Source organism: Geotrypetes seraphini, chromosome 2, assembly GCF_902459505.1.
Source record: "Geotrypetes seraphini chromosome 2, aGeoSer1.1, whole genome shotgun sequence".
Taxonomy (NCBI): domain Eukaryota; kingdom Metazoa; phylum Chordata; class Amphibia; order Gymnophiona; family Dermophiidae; genus Geotrypetes; species Geotrypetes seraphini.
In genome coordinates this window covers 176,969,740-176,990,851 of record NC_047085.1, presented here as the reverse complement: position 1 = coordinate 176,990,851, position 21,112 = coordinate 176,969,740, and the positions used below count along the sequence as shown (strand labels likewise).

The window sequence follows — 21,112 nt, the reverse complement described above, 5'->3', positions numbered from 1 at the left end:
TTTACTCAGCACATGCCAATCCATTGGCAATACTTGCCTATACAGTACACAAATCAGACACAGTATTGTCTAGACTAGATCTTGTGACTCATGAGGTAGGTGTTTATGGAAACGATTTTCTATATGTAATTGAATCAGGTTCCAAGAAACAAGTAGACAAACGGTCTGATGAGTCCCAAAGAAAGGAAATCGTGGAAGCGGACATGGTAAAGTCGAAGAAGTCTTAAAAAAATCTTTATTAGAATAGATTAAAATGCTTTAATAAAAGGTATTTTAAGCCCCATTCAACTTTGATGGTGTCTTTATCATCGTTGTTTTTTCTTTGGTCTGTGGATAAATACTACTTTCTATATGTTTATTCACCTCATGCAATTCACTGGATTTTAATCGATCCTCCCCTACTCCCTTCGCCGAGACTTGATCAATTTTTCAGCCAGGTTTCAAACTGATCTGTGAGATGGGAGGAAAGAGAATGATGGCCAGCATTAATTAATTATTCAGGAAGTTTTATAGTTTATTTTACTTTACTATGGGACTCATTAAAAAAAAAAAGTCAAAAAATGATATAACATGGAGATGGACAGCCACCAAAACATAATATGGAGGTGGACAGTCAACAAAACGTCTAAAGCAGAGGTATCCAACCTTTTGGCTTCCCTGGGCTGCATTGGCTGAAAAAAATGTTTCTGGGGCTGCACAAACATGCAAACGCTGCAGCAAGACAGAGGAGGGAGCCAGCAAGATGATAAACACCCGGGGGCAGCAGAGGAAAACACTGCATCACCCTCAACCGGGGCTGCATAAAATACTTTAAGGGGTCGATGGTGGACACCCCTGGTTTAAAGTATATAATCAAAAAACAACCACAAAAGCTTCACCCAATGCTAGTCCATGATATTATGACATCTGCAAAGAGGGCATTTTGTGGGAGCGGACCCCTGGTCTGACCCGGCAGAGGCATTGCTTATGTTCTTATGGCATGGGCAGCATAAAGAGATGTGCATCTTGGCATGATAATGGATAGCAAAATGATTCATTTGGGCATCCTGAAACATGCCCAGATTTAGACCTCTTTAAAAGCGAATAAGGTGAGTAACAGATTGTCTTTTGACCCATTAGTGACTTGGTTGTATTGGAGATTGGAGAGCAAGAAGCGAGCATTTGTCCGAAGTAGTAGAGAGTTCCTGAGTGCTGTATTTATTGCCTGTCTGTCTGTGTCACTGTCTGAACCCTCACCTAACCAGCCCTGCTCCTCTGCCTGGCACCTCTTACATCCCACACCCATATCTTCCACACCCCAGTCACTCCTTTCGCCCATCCATTCTACCTCCTTCCTGTTTCTCAGCCACCATTCTATACCTAGTGTGTAACCATGCTCAGTGTCGCTGTGCTGTCTCTAAGTGTCTCTGTGCTAGGAGCTGGAGAATGATTACTGAATGTGTTACCTGTGTGTGTCTGGAATGTGTGAAGGGATGGGGTGCCTGAGTGAGTACTGCTGTTGCTATGTGTGTCTGATAACTGTGTGCCTGGGCTGGGAGAGTAAGTGTCTGGGTGTCATTTGTCTGGGGAGGGGAGCACTGCATGTGGTAGGTGTAGGCACACACAGTGCTGTTTATGGTGATGGTGGGACACACCTGTGCTACTGGGTGATGAATGCTCTCAATGCACTGGTGGCAGTGGAAGCTATGTTACAGGTGGAAGAGAATAGTCAGGAAGAGCCCACAGGAGATACCCCCAGATGAGGTCTTCAGGACTCATACTCATCCACCTCAAGGTCACCACTTTCCTCATATTTTTGGGCATCGGGAGCTTCCAGTATATCCTAGAAGCAAACACAAGTCTCATCCAGCCTACCATCTCCCTCACCCAGTTCCTCTGACCCTTCCTCACCCACACCCCAGACTACATCACTTTTCCCATCTCCCAGGCCTCCCAGTCACTGCAAAACACTATGGCACAGTTCTATGTCATAGACCACTTCCCCTCAGTCTTAGGCATCATCGACTGCACATGTACTGCACTCAGACACCCCCTCCCCTTCCCCCCCCCCCCCCCCCCGGCGGATGAGGCCACCTACAGCAACAGGAAAGCACTCCATTCTAAGAATAAGCAGATTGTGTGTGATTCCTAAGGGGCGAGAGTGGACGTGTATAGAGATACCCAGGCTTCACCCATGATACCTGCATCTTCCAGCACTCTGGAATCTACAGGAGATTGAACCGATGGGTCTTGGTTGAACCACTTGTCATACTGGTAATATCATTGGAATCTTCAAATTTTTTCTTTGCCTCCATCTACTGGTAAGTGGACATAACCTTAGTCTGAACTGATCTAGCATGATTCAAGGAAATGTATTAACAGCTAAGAGTAAATTTCACTTTTTACCACAGTGAAATTTACCATATGAGCCACCAATCTGAAGTAGTGACTCATGAAGTAGATTAAATTTAAATTTTGTGTTGCATTTTTCACGCTACAGAAGCCCTCAAGTTTGACCAGCTATCTTTTAAAGGGTAGGACAAGTGCATTATAAAATATCCCTCTACCTCCTTATCCTCTTTTTTTTTATTTTTAATAAGAATTCCCCTTCCTGATACCCTTGTTAAGAACTTCCTAACCCTCAATCCATAAAAACATTGAAACATAACAGCAGATAAAGGTCATCTGCAGCATCCATCATCTCCTCCTCTCCCTAAGAGATCCCATGTGCCTGTCCCATTCTTTCTTGAATTCATACACAACCTTTATCTCCACCACCTCTACCAGAAGACTATTCCACACATCTGCCACCCTTTCTGTAAAGAAGTATTTCCTTGGTTTACACAGGAGCCCATCACCTCTTAACTTCATCCCAAGCCCACTCACTCTGGAGTTTCTTTGCAATTAAAAGAGACTTGCATCATGCGTATTTATGCCACATAGGTATTTAAATGTCTTTATCATATCTCCCTTCTCTCGCCTTTCCTCCAAAGTATACATATTGAAATCTTTGAGCTGGTCCTTGTATGCCTTATGGCGTAGACCATCAACCATTTCAAAAACCTTCCTCTGGACCAACTCCATCCTGTTTATATCTTTTTAAAGGTGTGGTCTCCAGAATTGTATACAATATTCTAAATGAAGTCTCACAAGAGTCATATGGGGCATCAATACCTCCTCTTTTCTACTGGCCATACTGTACTTCTCCCTATGCATCCAAGCATCCTTCTAGCTTTCCCTGTCACCTTTCAACCTGTTTGGCCACCTTAAGATCACTACAAATTATCACATCCAAGTCCCACTCCTCTTTCATGCATAAAAGTTCTTTACCCCCTAAACTGTACTGTTCCCTGGGGTTTTTGCAGCCCAAATACATGACCTTGCATTTATTAGCATTAAATCTTAGCTGCCAAATTTCAGACTATTCCTAAAGTTTCACTAGGGCCTTTCTCATGTTCTCCACCCTTTTTTTAAATTAAAGACAGTTCTTCTCTTGATTCTTTGGGCAGTGAATCTCACAACATTGGTGCCTGATACACAGAAGGGAGCCTTTTGGGTGGGTTTTTTTTTTAACATCAAGCCTAGCATTTTTTAATAGCAGGAACCTGAAGAAAGGAAGCTTGAATGGACATTAACTCTCGAGGAGTACATGTACATTACGAGCAGCTTAGTAATTTTCCCTCTTATGATGGGGTGCTAAAAAGTTCTCAGCCCAACCAAGAAGAGAATTACATGGATATGGTTCAATCAATGATCTGAAACAATGTCAAAACATAGAATTTTGTTTCTGAAAAATGGCACTTAATGAAAAAAAGATTGAAATAAGAAAACAAGCTTTTCAGCTACAGTGGCAAAATAATGCTCAATATTTAGAAAATTGGTGGGTTGGGCTGAGAACATTTCAGCACCACCTTGTAATGTTTTACTTGTCTGAGGGTTATCTTATTGTTTAAACAAGTGCCAGTGGAAGCTAAGCAATAGGTTTCAAGAAAGCTGTTTGAATCCCAGAGCTAATGTCATCCTTTTAGTAGATCATGTCTGAAGTGGTTATATTTTCTAAAAGTAGAGGCTTCAGGGAACAGAAATTGTCAACATCTCTAAAGTTATGTTACCAGTTTGATTTTTTTTTTTTTTCTAGGAACATTATTTTCTGATATGTCAACATAGACCATTTAAAACAGATTACAAGAACAGGCTAAATAATAAAATCTAATCTAATTTGGTATTTGTGCATTACACTATACCTACAAAGGTTCAAGGCGACTTAAAATAAGAAACAGAGAACACTTTAGAACATTGCAGAAATCTAAGGAGGGTGTTGCAATAGAACATTTGGGACATAACATTCATTTTGAACATTACTGAAATCTAAGGAGACATTACAATACAAGGATGCGCTAAAAGTCAATTAAGACCTTGGGATAACTCAAGTCAAAATGCAATGTATGAACATTGTAATCCTTCAGGGTATATCATTAATGAGAACTTCAGTTCTGAGAGGTATAATGGATAAATATTGCAAGGAAATCATTAGAGCTTTGCGTCAATTGAAAAGCTTTTGTCAGTTTGTTGAATCAAGTAAAAAATAAGTTATTATGATTTGAAATATTCATTAAAAAGCAATACACAATGCCAGATGTCAGAGATCCCATATGCCTGTCCCACACTCTCTTGAATTCAGAGACAGTCTTTTTCTCCATCACCTCTACCGAGAGACTACTCCACAGATTTACCACAATTTCTGTAATAAGGTATTTCCTTAGATTACTCTCGAGCCTATCGGCTCTTAACATCATCCTATGCCCTCTCATTCCGGAGCTTCCTTTCAATTAAATGAGATGTGCCGCATGTGCAGTTATGCCCATGTAGGTGACATCTCTTTCTTTCTTTTTTTTTTTTTTTTAAGTTCAATAATTTTTATTAAGTATTTTAAAGGATACAAGAATCATTTAAAGTACATAGAAACAAAATAAAGCTTTCTGTATATAAAATATATAAATCTATGTTTAACTGTATAGGAGCAAAGGCTCCAATTATTAAAAATGTATGTAAGGGATATATAAGATAAAGATGAGAGAGAGCAGGAAAGAAAAAGGAAAGAAAAATGAAAGAGAGAAGAGAGGAGAAGAAAAGGATAACAGGAGTGTCTAAGAAGATGAGCGTACATAGGAATCTAAGAATGACCATGGAGATAGGCCTATTACAGGGTCTGACATTGTTTTAGCATGAGCGTTAATATAGTGAAATAGGCGCAGGTTGTCTCCTATATATCTTTGTTTAATGAACCCTGTTTGATCTTTATGTATAAGCAATGGGATTATTTTGGTAAGTCTTAATGCAAGTAATTTTGCCATTATCTTGTAGTCTAAATTGAGGAGAGAGATGGGGCGAAAGTTTTTAACTAAAGTGTCATCTCTGTCAGGTTTAGGGATTACTACAATGGTGGCCTCGGTGAAATTGAATTGCTTGTCCGGAGTGGAGTGGAGGAAGTCATAATATTTAAGGAGATGGGGAGCTAGTAGGGTGCGAAATTGCTTAAAGAATTCGTTCGTGAAGCCGTCTGGGCCAGGGGCTTTCCCAGCAGGTAAGGAAGATATGGCAGTTTCAATTTCTAATATAGTTATTTGAGAATCAAGTTCCAATTTAACAGATTCTGGAATGGTCGGATGAGTTAAGGAGGTAAGAAATGAGTCTATATCTGCTTCAGGAGTGGTAGATTCGGATTGGTATAAAGAAGTATAGAATTTTTCAAATTGAGATGAAATTAGAGATCTGGTTTTGACTAATTGACCTGATGGATTCTGAATAGCCGTTATATGTAGTCTTTTAGATTTATTTTTAAGGTATCTGGCCAAAGGACGACCCATTATATTATCTCCCATGTAATGACCAGAGTTAGAGATAAAAATATCACGCCTAGCTATATATGAAACTAAAGTATTATATTCATATTTAAGATTTTGAATACATTGGAAAGTATTTGGGTCATGTATGTGATTAGACATATGTTGTAATTCTAAGGTTTTGATGGAGTTTTCTAAATCTTTTTCCTTTCTCATGGACTGTTTCTTTTTCCAAGAGGCAATTTTAATCAATTCACCTCTAAGGGTTACTTTGTATGCTTCCCAGACAATGGAAGGGCAAATTTCAGGATCTTTAGAATTATTTTCAAAAAACTTTGCAGTGAAAGAATTGATTTTTTCAATAATTTCCTCGTCTAGCAGTAAGGTGTTGTTTAGCCACCATGAGGGGGATTCCTTATGTGGGGCTGAGATGGATATATATAAAGAGATGGCAGCATGATCAGTGAGAGAGATTGGATGTATAATGGTATTGGTGAGATCTTGAATAAGAGAAGGGGATAAGAGAAAATAATCAATTCTCGAGTATGTATTATGTGGAGGTGAAAAAACTCTTTCATATCTCCCCTCTCCTGCATTTCCTCTGTGCATTTTGGCTGCAAAAACCCGAGGGAATGGTACAGTTTAGGGGGTGAAGAACTTTTGTGCTCAAAAAAGAAACAAAACTTAAGGTGGCCAAACAGGTTGAAAAGGCAACAATAAAAGCTAGAAGGATGCTTGGGTGCATAGGGAGAGGTGTGGCTAATAGGAAAAAGGAGGTATTGATGCCCCCATATAAGACTGGTGAGACCTCATTTTGAGGGGAAAACCTTTCTGTTATAGTAGGTCCACTCCTTCCCTCATGGTGGTTAGATAAATACTCTATATGTGCATGTGTAAAATCTAAGACCTCTCCCCCTCCCCCATTATAGATGGAAAATGGGTTACTTATAAAACTGGGTCATAATTGGCTGTTCAAGCTGTGCTGTGTTTTGGGAGACTATGGAACTCCTTTTCCAAAGTGAAAAACACCCGCAAAATAGTATAAAGTGGCATTTAGTTCAGAATTAGCCTCAGATTTAAATCTTACCACTTTGATAAAGGATTATGATCTTTGTCACTACACCCCAAACTGCTGCATTTTCAAAACCCATGATTACTCCTGTTCCATGGTCAGATCATTCCTTAATTATTACAAATTATTGTCTTAAATCTATCAAGAATAATTTTCTCCCGAAAAAGGTCACTTATCGAGATTATAATAAAATTGAACTTTCTTCAATTATTTCATCTATTGCCAATAAACGACCAAATTCCATCATGGCACAATGCAACCGAAAATTTACATATTAAAACTATCGGTCAAAGGAAAATAAGAAACCCCTGGTTCACAGATGAACTATTACTAATTAAAAAACAACTAAGGGCACTAGAACGAAAATGGAGCCAAATGAAAACAAGGGATAATTTAAATAAATACAAAGAACAAATGCAGTATTATAAAAATAAAATAAATCTAGCAAAAAAAACATATTACTCAAAACTGCATCTCTAATGTTAAAAACTCTTCTACTCTTTTCTCGATTCTCAAAAATTTTACAACCCCAAAAAGAATGGAAGATCCAATTTTAGAAATTAAACCTACCGCACGAAATCTTGCTAACTATTTTGTAAAGAAAATTAACAAAATTAGAGAAAGCATTGACTTAAAAATTAATGCTAGCACCCATGCAGAACAAATCAAAATGATACCTATCTCCAAATGCTCTAATTTTAATATACCAACTCTAGAGGATCTGAAAAAACTCTTGCTAAGTATTAACATTAAGGGCTCTGATTCCAATTCAATTTCTCCTCTTCTCTTAAAACATTATTTTGTCCTTTTTCGGCCCTTTTATTCAGATTCTGATGAAAAACAGCTTAACTACTGGATTTATACCGAAAGAATGGAAAGAGGCAGTTGTCTGCCCAATTATTAAAAATCCAAAAGAATCAACTGCAACTGTATCAAACTACCAACCTATAGCCAATATCCCCTTCCTTGCCAAACTAGTAGAAAAGTTCGTCTTTAATCACATAACCGATTTTGTAGACAAAACACATATCCTGCATCTCAACCAGACAGGCTTTAGGTCTAACCATTCAACTGAACACTCCATGATAGGTCTTACAACTAACATCCAGTACCACTTAGATCACCACAAATCTGTTCTCCTGGTTTCACTTGATTTATCTTCAGCATTTGACACTGTTGACCATCATCTACTCATCAACAGACTATCTTCTATTGGTATTTCCGACCAAGTATTGAATTGGTTCAAATCATACTTCCAAGATTGTTCGTCAAAAGTTGTCTTTAACAATTCTTCAACAAACAATTCCTCAAACTCCTATGGCAGTGATGGCTAACCTTTTTGAGCCCGAGTGCCCAAACTGCCGCACAAAACCAAAGAATTTCCTCAAAGTGCCAGCACGTCAATTAAACCTTAATAACAAGATTTTAGTATCTAAAAACTCTTTATAAAGTTGCCTGAACTATGTAACATCATTTTTAAAGGTTGGAATCTTTGTATTGTCAGAGAATCAATTTGATTCACAATCCTTTGGTTTTCATTTCAATTTATTGGCAATTTATAATGTTTTAATGATTTCATTCATGGGCCAAATACACACATACTTTTCTCTGTCGCCGCACTCTTTGACCAAAAGATGTCCAAAAACCCATTCCCTCCCCCACCTCAGCATCTCTTTCCCTCCCTTCCTCTCTACCAAGTTCATGCCATGTGTCCACAAACCCATTCCATCCCCCACCTCAGCATCTCTTTCCCTCCCTTCCTCTCTCCCAAGTTCATGCCTTCTGTGTGCAAAAACCCATTCCCTCCCCCACCTCAGCATCTCTTTCCCTCCCTTCCTCTCTCCCAAGTCCATGCCTTCTGTGTCCAAAAACCCATTCCCTCCCTCACCTCAGCATTTCTTTCTCTCCCTTCCTCTCTCCCAAGTTCATGCCTTCTGTGTCCAAAAACCCATTCCCTCCCCCACCTCAGCATCTCTTTCCCTCCCTTCCTCTCTCCCAAGTCCTTGCCTTCTGTGTCCAAAAACCCATTCCCTCCCCCACCTCAGCATCTCTTTCCCTCCCTTCCTCTCTCCCAAGTTCATGCCTTGTGTCCAAAAACCCATTCCATCCCCCACCTCAGCATCTCTTTCCCTCCCTTCCTCTCTCCCAAATTCATGCCTTCTGTGTGCAAAAACCCATTCCCTCCCCCACCTCAGCATCTCTTTCCCTCCCTTCCTCTCTCCCAAGTCCATGCCTTCTGTGTCCAAAAACCCATTCCCTCCCCCACCTCAGCATCTCTTTCCCTCCCTTCCTCTCTCCCAAGTTCATGCCTTCTGTGTGCAAAAACCCATTCCCTCCCCACCTCATCATCTCTTTCCCTCCCTTCCTCTCTCCCAAGTTCATGCCTTCTGTGTGCAAAAACCCATTCCCTCCCCCACCTCAGCATCTCTTTCCCTCCCTTCCTCTCTCTCAAGTTCATGCCTTCTGTGTGCAAAAACACATTCCCTCCCCACATCAGCATCTCTTTCGCTCCCTTCCTCTCTCCCAAGTTCATGCCTTCTGTGTGCAAAAACCCCTCCCCCCCTCAGCATCTCTTTCCCTCCCTTCCTCTCTCCCAAGTTCATGCCTTCTGTGTGCAAAAACCCATTTCCTCCCCACCTCAGCATCTCTTTCACTCCCTTCCTCTCTCCCAAGTCCTTGCCTTCTGTGTCCAAAACATTCCCTCCCCCACCTTAGCATCTCTTTCCCTCCCTTCCTCTCTCCCAAGTCCATGCCTTCTGTGTCCAAAAACCCATTCCCTCCCCCACCTCAGCATCTCTTTCCCTCCCTTCCTCTCTCCCGTTCATGCCTTGTGTCCAAAAACCCATTCCATCCCCCACCTCAGCATCTCTTTCCCTTCCTTCCTCTCTCCCAGGTTCATGCCTTCTGTGTGCAAAAACCCATTCCCTCCCCCTCCTCAGCATCTCTTTCCCTCCCTTCCTCTCTCCCAAGTCCTTGCCTTCTGTGTCCAAAAACCCATTCCCTCCCCCACCTCAACATCTCTTTCCCTCCCTTCCTCTCTCCCAAGTTCATGCCTTCTGTGTGCAAAAACCCATTCCCTCCCCCACCTCAGCATCTCTTTCCCTCCCTTCCTCTCTCCCAAGTTCATGCCTTCTGTGTGCAAAAACCCATTCCCTCCCCACCTCAGCATCTCTTTCGCTCCCTTCCTCTCTCCCAAGTTCATGCCTTCTGGGTGCAAAAACCCATTCCCTCCCCCACCTCAGCATCTCTTTCCCTCCCTTCCTCTCTCCCATGTTCATGCCATCTGTGTGCAAAAACCCATTCCCTCCCCCACCTCAGCATCTCTTTCCCTCCCTTCCTCTCTCCCAAGTTCATGCCTTCTGTGTGCAAAAACCCATTCCCTCCCCACCTCAGCATCTCTTTCGCTCCCTTCCTCTCTCCCAAGTTCATGCCTTCTGGGTGCAAAAACCCATTCCCTCCCCCACCTCAGCAGCTCTTTCCCTCCCTTCCTCTCTCCCATGTTCATGCCATCTGTGTGCAAAAACCCATTCCCTCCCCCTCCTCAGCATCTCTTTCCCTCCGTTCCTCTCTCCCAAGTTCATGCCTTCTGGGTGCAAAAACCCATTCCCTCCCCCACCTCAGCATCTCTTTCCCTCCCTTCCTCTCTCCCATGTTCATGCCATCTGTGTGCAAAAACCCATTCCTTCCCCCACCTCAGCATCTCTTTCCCTCCCTTCCTCTCTCCCAAGTCCTTGCCTTCTGTGTCCAAAAACCCATTCCCTCCCCCACCTCAGCATCTCTTTCCCTCCCTTCCTCTCTCCCAAGTCCATGCCTTCTGTGTCCAGAAACCCATTCCCTCCCCCACCTCAGCATCTCTTTCCCTCCCTTCCTCTCTCCCAAGTTCATGCCTTGTGTCCAAAAACCCATTCCATCCCCCACCTCAGCATCTCTTTCCCTCCCTTCCTCTCTCCCAAGTTCATGCCTTCTGTGTGCAAAATCCCATTCCCTCCCCCACCTCAGCATCTCTTTCCCTCTCTTCCTCTCTCCCAAGTTCATGCCTTGTGTCCAAAATGCCCTCCCTCCCCCTTTTGTGTTCCCCGTTTGCCTCCCAGCCCATCTTAGCAACTTTCTCAGCAAAATGTAGCTCGAGCTGCGTAGGCTTGTCTTCTATTTCCTGCCTGTCCCGCCGCGCACACATAGCCGATCGGAAATCTTCCCCGACGTCAGCGCTGACGACGGAGGGCAGCTTTGCTTAAGCCCTCCCTCCGACGTCAGCGCTGATGTCGGGGAAGATTTCCGATCGGCTGTGTGAGCAGCAGGGCAGTCGGAGTAGAAGACGAGCCTCGCTGCTCGATTTATATTTAACCCCGCGGGTCCCCCATCGTCCCCGTTCAGCTCTCTCTCCTGTGCACCCCTTGGTAGTACTGCCCTGATGGCGGCCCTGCGCGTGCCATCTGCAAGGCCTTCGCGTGCCACAGTTGGCACACGTGCCATAGGTTCGCCATCGCTGTCCTATGGTATACCTCAAGGCTCAATTCTTTCCCCACTTTTATTTAACATCTTTCTGTCACCTTTACTTACCCTTAGTCAGTCAATCAGATTTTCCTCATTTGCCTACGCAGATGATATTCAACTCTTACAGCCACTGAACACAGTAGAGCCCAATGAAATAAATAATATAAACAATAAGCTAAAGCATATAAGTCAATGGCTTAAAGATAATATGTTAGCATTAAATTTATCAAAATCCTCAGTAATGTTTTTCCCATGGAAAAATGACCTTAAATTTTCATCGCAAATACTTTTAGATAATACCTCACTTCAAATAGTAACAATCACAAAAATACTAGAAATAAACTAGACCCGGAACTTTCTTATCACGACCAGATCAGTTCAGTGGTAAAGAACTGTTTCGACAAGCTACGTCTTATTAGATCCTTAGTAAAAGTCTTAAAACCAGAAACTCTCAACATCCTCATTCGTTCTTTAATTATCTGTAGGCTTGATTACTGCAACACGTTGTATCAAGGTATAAGACAGAAAGAAACGAGAAGATTGCAAATTATACAAAACACAGCAATAAAAATTATTACTAATTCAAAAAAATATGACCACGTGACACCGCTTCTACAAAAAGCACACTGGTTACCAGTTTCATATAGAATTACTTACAAAAAATCTAACAATCTAATGCACCAATATTTCTGAACTGCCTTTTAATACCATACACCCCATTTAGGACACTTAAGTCTACAGAACAATATCTTCTAACTATCCCCTTGAAAGTAATAGGTACTAGGAGATCTACTATCTTTTCGGTTATAGCCCCTCAGCTCTGGAACAATCTACCAAATTATTTGCATGGTGAATCCTCATTAGAAAAATTAAAGGTTTTTTTAAAAGTTTCCTGTATAAAGATGCATTTGAAACAAATTAGATAACTCATTTATAGTTAAAATTTTATACCCTAATATTTAGGGCTCCTTTTTCTAAACTGTGCTAGCGGTTTTAGCGCACACGCTAAATACTAATGCCAGCACTGAGCTGGTGTTAGTTCTTGGCGCATAGGATGGGGTTAGCACACACGGCCATGCAGCGCGCGCTAAAAATGCTACGCACCTTAGTAAAAGGAGCCCTTAGGACTCTTTTTTCAAAGCTGCGCTAGGGCCTTAACACGCGGAATAGCGCATGCTAAATTGCCGTATGCGCTAGCCACTACCGCCTCCTTTTGAGCAGGCAGTAGATTTTCAGCTAGCGCGCGCAAATCCAGTATGTGCACTAAAACCGCTAACGCACCTTCGTAAAAGGAGCCCTTTGTCTCAATCAGTCCTTATTTATAGGATGCAAACTTTTTCTTCTTTATTCTTCTCTACTTTCGTATCTTCCCTCTTTGCTACCCTCCTGATGTGCTCCCCATAAATGTCTCTTTATTTTCTTTGATTGTAGTTCATCCCCCTTTCCTTTTGTATCGGTAATTAAATTTGTACATATATAATTTATTTGCAATTAATTGTCTTATAATTTGTCCCCTATTTTTAACTTGTAATACGCATTGAAATACTTGATATATTGTATTTGCTAAAATGTCCAAATCTCTATTTTCAAAAAACATTTTTAATGTTTATCTAGGCTATTTGTCTAAATTCCAACGGAGGGGGGTGTTGAAGGTGTGTTTTGCAGAGATAATCAAACATTGCCGCAATAATCAAAAATTTAACAAAATGTCTTGGGCACAATTGACTGCAGATGTAAGGGGCTAACCTGTTTTAAAAATGAATAAGGGTCAGAACGGTGCCAATCCAACCAGATGACCACTGGAGGGTTTAAGGCATGATCCCCCTTACTTTCCCAGTGGTCACTGACCCCCCTTCCTATCACCCAAAGATATGAAAGAAACTGTACATTCCATTCTGTATGACAGCTTCAGATGGGCACACAGACACATCTGAGTAGAGCATAGGGGGTACCGCAGTGAATTGTCACATTAAAAAAATCCCAGGTACACATCTCACCATAATCCACTTATACTTCTATTGTATGGAAAACCCACCCAACATCTACTGTAGCTGCATAAAGATGACACCTGCAGACCTAAGGGTTATGGTGAGTTGTGTACCTGGGACCTTTTAATGTGACATTCACTGCAGTTCTTCTTAGAGTGCCCCTCTGCTCTGCTGAAATGTCCTTTTGGCCACTCCACTAAAATGCTGGCTGCTTTTACATCCCAATAGCTTGTTTGTGTATATTTTCCTTTTGGATGTTTTGTTTTCAAAAATGGTCCTAAAAGATAGACATACGAAGCTCACAAACATCTAGGAAAAGATCATTTTCAAAACAAAAAGACATTTTTTCTGATTTGAAAATATTTTCTCTACTAGATAGTCTGGAGTCAAGCCCTGGGGGACTGGAGGTGGAGTCCCTGGAGCTGGTCCTGGGAGCAGTGTGTACTCTGAAGGAACCGCAGACAAAGGAGGATAGCGGGGCAGCTGGGAAACCAGTGCTAGAGTCTGCGATAACTTTGGGGACTCTTCTTGAAGTTATAAAGAGACTGGATGTGACGGCTGGAAAGACTGCTCAGGATCGTGAAGTATTGATGACTAAAGCTGATGCTTTTTCATTAAATATTGATAAAGTTCACTGGGACTGTATGGAAAAAATTCAAACTGAGACTACTTCGTTGAAAGAGACAATTTTTTTTTCTTTATTTATCACATTTCTTATTAACAATCAAGTATAATATATAACAACTTGAATCAGATCAATAATTTCCAAAGGAAAAAGAAGAAAAAATAAATTTCTATTCAATTATATAGACCACAATACTTTGAGTGGACAACAGGAAATTAATTTCTAGAAGAGAATTATACAATTGATCAAACGAGAAAACAGCAATACCCCATTGGTCCTAGAGCTGGAATTATGACAAGTTATATATCTTAAGTTACAGATGCTACACCCTCTCTAGATTCTACAAATTCTAACAGCTGTTTAGGCTCCAAAAACAAGTAATTCTTTGTCTGATATGTAATAAAACATTTGACAGGAAATTTTAACAAAAAAGTTGCCCCCAGGGCTAGGACTCATGACCTTAATGCCAAGAGTTCCTTTCTGCACCTCTGGGACCTCTGAGACATGTCAGGAAATATTTGCACAGTAGAGCCCCAAAACTGATCATTTATATGTCGGAAATAAAGACGCAATACATATTCTCTATCACTTTCCAAAGCAAGAGTTATCGGCAAGGTTTTTCTTTCTGTTATGACCTCAAGTGAACTTTCCACAAAAGCTGTTAAATTCATATCCACCACTTTGTCAACTTGAGTCTCATTAGGGGTAGAAACCCCTACAAGTTTCTTCATTTGAAGGAAATTCGTTCTCACAATCGGAGGCAAATTGTCCGTTGGAATAGCAAGAATTCTGTGAAATATTTTCTTGCCATCTCCAATGGAGAAATCAAAGGACACTTAGGAAAATTCAAAAGTCTCAGGTTATTTTTTCTTAATTGATTTTCAAAAGATTCAATTTTCCTTGCCAATTCATTTTCTACTACCTTCATGTCCCGAATCTTTTATTCCTGTTTCTCCAACTTTTCATTTACCTTTGTAAGGGCTAAACTTTATTGCTCAGCTTTGTAAAAAATAGTTCCACAATCAGTACTTAAAGTTGAAAAAGAAAGTTTGAGGTAAGCATCCATTACTGATATGGCCTGCCATAATGCTTCCATATCAATTTTTTTTGTCTTTTCAAGTACCCCAAAATGAATGGAAGAGAAGCCAAAAGCACTTCACCTCTGCTCCACTGCTTGGCAACTCTCCTACTGCTCCTTCTCCCAAAGAAGTTGGTGCAGGAGTGCCTCCAACGCTGAGGTCCAAAATCTCCATTCTGGGCTCGGCTAATTCAGTCTCTCCAAGTACTGGTGTGCTTCCTAGTTGGGGCAGGACCAGCCGCTGCTCCAGGCTTAGAGACGCCCGGTCAGAGTGGAAGCCAGGATCGCCCAAAGTCGTCGGGCTTTCCCCCAAAATAGGGCAAACCAGCTCACTGGAGAGGGAAAAGGCTGCCAGTAAGGTTGTCTGCCTCAAACGCTGCAGGACTGCCACCGCCACTGGAGGATTAGAGCGCGAGGTTCCTTTCCTCTTTCCCATAACAAATGGGAAAGGCCGCTAGAACCGGCATGAGTGGGGAGCCAATGCTTAAGACCTCCCTTTCAGGCGTCTGTTCCAGACGCCATCTTAGCCCGCTCTCATGATTTTGAAAGAGACAATTTTTGAAGTGATTAAAGATCAGAAATTTACAAGGAAAATAGTGCTTAATTGTCCAAATATTTTGGGCTTGTTACCTGTGGAAATCTTAAAAAAAAAAAAAAACCTTTTGGAAAATCTGAAATATCCACAGGAAGCTATTCCCCCATAAATGAAGGTTATTATTTGCCTGTTATTAAATATAAGAAGGCTGAGACAGGAGATCAAGTAAATGATTTAAGCCCAGGGAACGATATACAGTCTGATAAAAATTTGCATAATATTACTGATTTCCTAGAGGACTCTTTCTCTCAAGTTAAGGAACAGGCTGCACTTGTTAATTTTGTTTTCAAACAAGATTTGAATTCTATCATGAGGATATACTTTAAAAATCCTGCTTCTTCCTATTGTGGGCAGAGGTTATGGTTGTATACGGATGTGACTAAGTCCACGCAAGAAAGAAGAAGACAATTCTTAGCAATGAGAGAAGAAACGAGGAAACTAGGAGCTAACCATCTATTAGCATAGCCATGCAAATGTTAAATATTTAGGCTTAAGATATGTGCTTTTCCAGCCTGAACATCTGAGGTGCTTTTTGGACCTCAAGAAGTTAACATTAGACACTGTATGAAGAGAAACAATGTGATGGTCCAAGGTTTAACCCTCTTTGTTAGTTTCCTTTTCTGATGTTAATTTAGTAAATGATTCTCCCAAATCATTTTTCTTTATTCCCTTTGCCTTTATTATAGTGGTCTGAGGAAGTATCTACATTTTTCTATGTAAACTATTTTTTCTACTTTCGAATTCTTAATTACATTACATTACAGATTTCTATTCCGCCATTACCTTTCGGTTCAAAGCGGATTACAAAAAGAGTTATAGAAGAAGGGCTACAACGTTAGATCAGAGAAGGTTTCCAAGAGAGGGAAAAGTAGGATTTGGGGTTAGGGAGGGGATGGTAAGAGGGGGGTTAAGCTTTATCATGGTATTAAGCTTTATTAAGGGATTTCTTGAAGAGTATAGTTTTTATTTCCTTTCTAAACATCTTGTAATCTGGGGTTGTTGTCAATAGGTTGGAGACTTGGTTGTCTATCTTCGCTGCCTGAGTGGCCAGTAGTCCGTTGTATAGTTTTTTCCGTTTTACTTCTTTGATTGGGGGGTAAGTGAATGGGGTGTGTGTTTTTCTATGCCTGGTAGAGGTGGTTTGGATGAGGCGGTCATTTAGGTATTTATAGTTTTAAATAGTATACAGTAGAATTTAAATTGTATTCTTTCCTGGATTGGAAGCCAATGAGAATCGATGAATGCCTCAGTAATGTGATCATGTTTTTTCAATGAATAGACGAGTCTCAGAGCTGTATTCTGAATTGTCTGTAGTTGTTTAATCATTATTGCAGGGCAGGGGAGGTAGAGGATGTTGCAATAGTCTAGGATACTTAGGATTAGAGATTGTACTAGGAGCTGAAATTGTGTTTTTTCGAAGAATTTTCAAACTTGTCTAAGGTTTCTCATAACTGTGAAAGATTTCTGTATTGTTTTGTTAATTAGGCATTGTATTGCATGAACAAGTGGTGCAACAAGTAATTATTTGTTAAAAATAAAGTAAAAAGAAATATTATTTTATTAGGTGATATAAACCTATATTTGGAACAGTGTACAGGCACAAAAGTGATTCTGGTTACTGATTTTATAAAGGAGCTATGATTTTTTTTATGACATTGGGCTGTGCTACTCATCAAAAAAGTCATAGGGTATATTTGTTTGCATATAAAATTAGTTCAGGTAGTGATTTTCAGGTGTTGACCATCAATGGAAATTGATTATTTGGTCAGATCTTTATAAAAGTTACAATTTAAAATGTATTGGAGGAAAAAGTATAGAATGTTAAACAGAAATATGCAAGTGTTGTCAAGAGAGCAAAGATTGATTCAAAGCTATTTTGGGATAAGATAGATAAGGCTTTAAAAGATCATGAGAGAGATCCAAATTGGAGCCCAGAGAAATGGAACAACATTAGTTGGAATGTTTTGGAGAAAATAAACCCATTTAAAGTGATGAACTATGTTAGGAGAGAAAGAGACTGGTTTGCAACAGAGCTTATGGTAATGAAGAGAAGATGTAGGATTTTAGAAAAAATATGGCAGAAGAAACAAAATACAATCAACAAGGAAAGATGGAGGAAAGTACTTCACAAAATGGCACTGTAATCAGCCAGCGCCTGAAAAAACAGTGCCGGTCACATGTCACTCAAACTATGATGCCATTTTAAGAATCGCTGTGTCAAAGATAGGCACCAGCCGCCCCGCTATCCTCCTCTGTCTGCGGTTCCTTCGGGGTAGACACTTCTCCCAGGATCAGCTCCAGGGACTCCTCCACCAGTCTCACAGGGCCTGACTCCGGACTATGCTCCTGTGCTGGACAACGAGGAGAGTTAAAGATGGGAGGGGGGACACAAAGAGATTGCCCGTTCTTCTGAGTCGAACGCTCCCATGGTCAACTCTAATGCAGAACTCAATCCCCAATTTTCGGCTCAAGGGTTGGTGGCGGTTGTTTGCCTCTCCAACAACTGAGCAATCATCTGCTGGATCAGGATCAATGAGTGAGCCAATGCCATGGCCCTCACAGACCCCCCTTCCTCTTCATATGCATCATTTTCTTCCAAAATAAAAGAAGAAAAAATTCCCCAGGAAAATCCTCAAAGGTAATCCGTAGGAAACTATAGAGCAAAACAGACGCCATCAAGCACCGTCAGCCATCTTGGCTCCTCTCACCAGATTGGACACTTGTCTAAAATAATATTTCTATATTCCATATTAAAATTAGATATAACATCCATAAAATCATCCCTACCTATTATTCATAGGCCAGGTGGACAGTAGAACAAAATAGCACCTAATCCATTCTGTAACGAATCATCTTGAATCACACAAGCAAAAATTTCTAAAAATGGAGGTATATAATGAGAGTGGATCTGAATTTTAAAAAAGGATTTGCAAATATGAAATTCAAATTTTGATGCATTGTATTGTATTTTATGGAAATTTTAATAAAAAATTATTGAACTAGAAAAAAAAAAGGATTTATACAGTATTGTTGTTCTTCCTCCTCTTTTTTTTTTAATCTTTTGTAAGATGACAAATGTTATAGCCAGCTGGGCATAAATCACCAAAATGGGATCACCCTTAGATTGTAGCCAAGTTTCAGCTATAAATACCAGACCAGGTTGTTCTTCACTGATTCAGTCTTTAACAACATTGGCTTTATTAACCACAAATCTGGCTGCAGGAGAAGTGGAGTGTGGGACCATCGGGCCAGTGTGGGAAGCACGCTCTAACCTGACATCCCTCCCAGAGTGGCGCCATTGTGAAAAATTTAAAGGGCAGCTCCACTGCCACCGGGAACTGCCCCAACAAGAGATCATTGAGCCACAGGAGGAGCGAAGTGTCAGGCTGGCATGGGAAGCACACTCCACCCCTGACATCCCTCCCAAAAAGGGTAAACATGAATCACTTATTTAGTCTTTCCAAAAGTACTAGGACTAGAGAGCATGAGATGAAGCTACAAAGTAGCAAATTTAAAACAAACTGGTGGAAATATTTCTTCACTCAATATGTAATTAAACTCTGAAATTTGTTGCTTGAGGATGTGGTGAAAGCAGTTAACTTAGCAGGGTGATGATATTTTGCTTCATTTGATAAATTCTGAATCTACCATCCCGCATTTACTGGAATTGATTGATCGATTTGGCAAATTTTCTGGTTACAAAATAAATTGGCGCAAATCAGAGGTTCTTCCATTAAATGTTTATTGGGTAAAAGGCTTATTTGATCCATTTCCATTCCTTTGTAAGGAAGAGGGTATAAAATATTTGGGTATCATGATTCAAAGAACTGTGGAAGACACAATGACAGTAAATGAAAAATCTTTATTGCTGAAAGTCAAAGAAATGTGTGAGCATTGGAACTCACTACATCTTTCTTAGTGGGAGAGAGTCCAAACCATCAAAATGATGATTTTGCCCGTGGTTTGTTACCAAATGAGTATGTTACCATTTTATTTTCAAAGTTCTATAAGAAATTAAATGGTATTCTTACAAAATTTATTTGGCTGGGTAAAACTGCTAGAATAGCCTTAGTACCTTTGCAAAAACTAATATCAGGGGGAGGGGTGGGTAAATTTTCCAAATTTTCATAGTTATTGTGGCGGGGCCAGGGGGTAAGCCTAGCGCTGGCAACCCAGCTCCTGCCCCAGGCGCATGCCTGAGCGCTCCCTGGAGGGCCTCGCTGGGAAACCACAGCAGAAAATAAACTTCACCACTGATAAATAGTTCAAGTTTTATTACCCAGTTCAATGGCACTGGGTCTCAGGCAGCCACATCGGCTGATTGGGCTTGGCAACAATTTCACATAAACAATAATTCTCTATCAGAGCAAGTCCACGCTGCATTCAGGAAAACCAAAAATAAATCATAACTTTTCCCTTTAAAACGTGCTAAGTTGTGCCTGCGGTCACTTCAGGAAGTTCTCCCCACCTGAAGTATAAATGCTCCCACTACCCTTTTGATTACGGGGTAGGGGCTGGGAACCGTCCACCCTTTGTTCAATGGTCTTAAAGTCCCCACCCAAGGTTCCCCTTATCAGGGCTGTACAACGTCAGGTCACTGAATTCCCCTTAGGCTTTCCTTTCCCCTTTCAAACCAAACTAATCAGCATTCACCCCTCCTCCACTCTTTCTGCTAGGTTTGCATACCAGGATTTCACTTTACTTTGGGCTTTTACCTACGTCTCACACTCACACCTTATACAGGGCTGCCTAAGGACAGAACTGTGACTGTAAGTACGTTAGCGTTGCCCCCACACACACTCTTTCCTTCCCTTCCCCCACTCAGTACCTCACTGACTCATGCTGTACTCAGACAGGAGGTCCCAGGCTTCTGGGCTGCAATCCATCTGATTTCCCTCTGAGATCTCTCCCTCTATCTCCATCAGGGATTCCCTGCTCTCTGAAGCTGGGTACAGATTCTTCTCTGAGGCAGCCACTGGCCAGCCCTGCCTTGGAAGCTTCTCTCTTCCTATGAGCCTTTCTCTAGGAAGCAACTTTTTGTGAAGATGAAAGAGTTGTGGGACAGGGAGTTCTCTAGCCCTCAGCCTTAAGAGAGAGCTCCTAGCCTTCTCCTCTCTGCTCTGTAAGGCACGCCCCTCTTTCCCAGTTCCTGAGTGCTCCCAAGTGCTCTCAGCTGTGTTTGTTTTATGCTGCAGGCTGGCTTTCACTCCTGCTCTAGGTCGGTCCTGCCAGTCAGCTCCACCCCTTTCCTTAACTCTTACTGGGACAGCTTTCCTCACCAGAGGTTTAGCTAGAGAATTACCCACTGAGTTATAAAAGGGATTATAGTGCCCTGGAACAGGTATTCTGTTCTCTGCCATTCCTTCTCTGTTCTGCCCTGCCTGTCTGCTCTTAGTACTGGAACCAGAGCTAAATGGGCAGCTTCCTGGGTTTACGGA

At 41.1% G+C, this 21,112-nt stretch overlaps 1 long non-coding RNA gene across 1 annotated transcript; it reads right to left on the bottom strand.

The window, feature by feature from the left end:
- Window positions 1–212: 212 nt before the first annotated feature.
- Window positions 213–20,779, bottom strand: LOC117356020. Its single transcript, XR_004538514.1, has 2 exons — window positions 20,503–20,779; window positions 213–450 (listed from the first exon to the last, which is right to left on the bottom strand). It is a non-coding gene; the product is annotated as an uncharacterized LOC117356020 (long non-coding RNA).
- Window positions 20,780–21,112: the final 333 nt, after the last annotated feature.